At 35.3% G+C, this 3,438-nt stretch overlaps 1 protein-coding gene across 7 annotated transcripts in view; it reads right to left on the bottom strand.

Moving 5' to 3' along the window:
- Positions 1-3,438, bottom strand: part of LOC128873564 (protein kinase C and casein kinase substrate in neurons protein 1) — a 70,922-nt gene that overhangs the window by 13,726 nt on the left and 53,758 nt on the right. The window lies entirely within an intron of this gene.

Below are 3,438 nucleotides of genomic sequence, written 5' to 3' on the forward strand. Positions count from 1 at the left end.
TACGACCACTTCTATCGAAAACATGTGCAGAACATAAAAGTCTCTAACAAAAATTTCCGACAACTTTGGTTATATGGATTTTCGTTCAAGAAGCAATTCTAGAAGCAATTTTAAAGAAGATAGGATACGCAGCTCCTTTCTTAGCCCCACCTCCCTCTTAGCAGAAAATTTGTGACGTTACGTAGCTTATACTTTAAGTTGGGCTACTATTTGGACTACTTCCAAATTTCATCGCGATCCCACCAGCCGCTTTTCCGTGACGCGGTAATAAACATCAAACACAATTGAATTTTATGTGTATAGATGTTAGCGGAAAAGACTCCAACGCCACTTCAAGGTTAACTACCACCTAGTTATTATAAAAAGAATCTAATACTTCACTGACCTAATTACACAAAATGATAACAATATTGATTCCTTCCTTCTTTCCACTTTTTTAAATATTCTTCTGTATTCATTCGAACCACTCACAATTTTATTCAACAAATAATTAACCTGTACCAGACCTAACTCTCTTCTCGTTTATACGTCATTTGACTGTTCGACGACAAAAGAATGAATCTCGCTGGACAAGGTAGTTCGACGTTCCCACGTGACGCTAGTTATTTGTTTATCTATAAATACTCCTTTTGAATGCTATAGTTATAGTTGAATAGACACGCTCGAGGTTACCGTTTCTTACAACTGTTATTGGCGGCAGGTGGTGGTGGATGCGTAGGCTGGCTTCGTTCGGAATGGAATTTTCTTCATTGTCATTGGTAACAAAAGGCGAATCTGAACTGCGTCACGATGAATTTTTTCATTTTAAAATCCCATAACTCACAGTTACACTGTATCTTTTTAATTGAATTAAATTAAAATTTTCTTTTCCAACCAGAAATCTCAATTTTTTATAAAAGTTGTGGCAATACGAAATATAGATTGAAACATCTCGATTACTGTCATCACGAATAATTAAAACTACAGTTCTGTTTTCATTTCACTTGTTTAGTTTCTTACTTTAATCATTGTTCCATGGACTAGATAACTTTCCGAAGTAAGAAAACAAATTCCATTTGCGGTTTTTCTATGCACCGGGGAGAAGTGTACGATAATTCACGGGACAGTGATTCTCGTCAGGATTTAATTCCTCTCTACTTTCTCTGAAGCTTTCGACTGGACATTTCTTGGCAAAGTGCCGATGATACTCGCATGCTCGATGGTAATAGTCCGCCGTGCATCTTCCATGTAAATCCTGTCCCAAACTTTGCTCCAGAAACACGGTTGAATAATATACGACCTATTAATATGCAATTGTCTAGGCGTGATTATTCTGCTCGATAATACAAACATTTTAAGCCAATTCCGAGAAGAACTCTATATTTCCTTGCTTAATTAATTAGTCACGTATATTCCTCACCTAATTAATCTCGTATTTGGTTTGTTAGTTATTCATTATGGTACGGAAACGAAGAGTTGTGGACTATGATTAAGAATAAAATAATTTGAGTGTCTTTTTTATTTGTCGAATTTTTAAAGAAGCTTGTCTCACATTCTATATTATGATATTGCCCTTCTTCAGATTATCATAATTGAAAGAAACGCATGACTAATAAATGATTAAGAATATATCAATCATTTTGTTGTTTTTCTTCATTTGTGGAATGTTTAAAGAACCTTTTCTCACAATCTATATTATGACATTGGCCGTCATTAGATTGTCACAACTGAAACAAACACACGACTAATAAATCTTGGTTTTCGTATTAATCTCGCTGTCATACGTTTCTCCTTTTCACGTTTGTTTTTAATGTCCAGATATACTTATCAGAGACTTGCATGACAAATGTTTTATTTTTAGTCATTCCATAATAAAGCAAACGGAAAGAAATTTGTGAACTGTCCATGGTTGACGTCCACGACGATTTTTACGATCGCATCGTAATTAAATCGATACTTGCGTAAATGTCAGTCGATTTACTAATTTTTGCAAATATTTTACATAATGCGCCACGGTGCACGACCAAAAGTAATGGGAATCATGGTAGAAAGTGTGAATTACCTATCCGTCTTTTCGCACATTAGAAACGACTAACTGGGCTAACAACCAGGCAATTAAGGACACGTTGACGATTATGCTGCAATGTCTGTTGCAAATAAAATGACTGTTGAACGGTCACATTTCAAAGGAGCGAAGAATAATCGTTTCAATTTCCATCTTTGATGCGATGGTGAAACGTTGAATAATGAACATTCTACTCGAGACATAATACTCGTTAACAGAGCTCAATTTGCTTCTGTAACAAGATAAAAAAAAAAAAACGAAATATGTTAAAACAAATGATCTAACGACATCGCTGATTAAAATAAAGATTACTCATTCATAATACACCAATAGTGTTGGTTTTCCTCTGACAAGATATATTAATATTTTTATTGAAATTCGAGATATAAGGAAACAAGAAGAGTGACGAAACAAATTGAATATATTAGGTTGTTCTAAAAGTTTCTTTCGTAATTTGCACTCAATTATTTTGTGCGGTAGTGTTTATATAAATAGACAATCTAATTTCTTAGATGTTGATGTTGTAACAGTAATGGAGCAAAATGAATCGTACACAATTGTGTATGTATTACTTATTAATAAAATGAAACAAACTTTTGGGACAACCTAATAAAAATAGGGAGAAAATTAATTATCTGTAGAGGAGATTTTAGATGCAAAATCAAAGAACAATGAAGGCATTCGATCATTTAAAAAATCGACTCGAACGGAGCATCTCGAACAAACGCTCTGAAAATTGAAATTGAAAGTACACAAATTGTTCGTCTAATTTTCGTTTACAAGAGAATCGGCCGCGTATCGATTTCAGGGAATTATAAAATCGACTCAACGCTTCCAAAGTCCAATTGTTCGTTAACACGTCGCGATCGAGATGCTTGGACTGCAAGCTCGGCTCTTTCATTGAAACAATGCCCTCGTTAATGGGGCCACAATGCGTCGATATATAGCAAGGGTCAAATGGCACAATTGCACGGGTATAAGTCAGTTATGTCAACAGCTTACTGGACGTATTTAAATGGACGTTCTCGCTCCAGGTTTCGTGTATCGAATTACTTCAGCAGACAAGAAACGATGCTTGTTGCCACTCGTCCGTAGAAACGTAGCAATTAATTAATTTCCAGAGCAACGTTCAGCGTCAATTCAACCTTCCCGTCTTTCATCCGAGGCAATTAATACGAGTTCGCTCTCCGTGGCATTTATAACTCGTGTTCCAGAAATGGCCAACGCAGAGCGCTGAAAATTTTCAATTTAGAAATAAACGAGGTTTATTGTTTCGCCGGGGAACCGTCGCAGTTAATTTATTTTTAGAATTTTTAGATCATTCTTAAGAAAGGTATACACAATGTCTTGAAATTGAAGATCTTTAGTACTGTTTGAAATAAACGTTACGTTAG

Source organism: Hylaeus volcanicus, chromosome 1 (assembly GCF_026283585.1).
Source record: "Hylaeus volcanicus isolate JK05 chromosome 1, UHH_iyHylVolc1.0_haploid, whole genome shotgun sequence".
NCBI classification, from domain to species: Eukaryota; Metazoa; Arthropoda; class Insecta; order Hymenoptera; family Colletidae; genus Hylaeus; species Hylaeus volcanicus.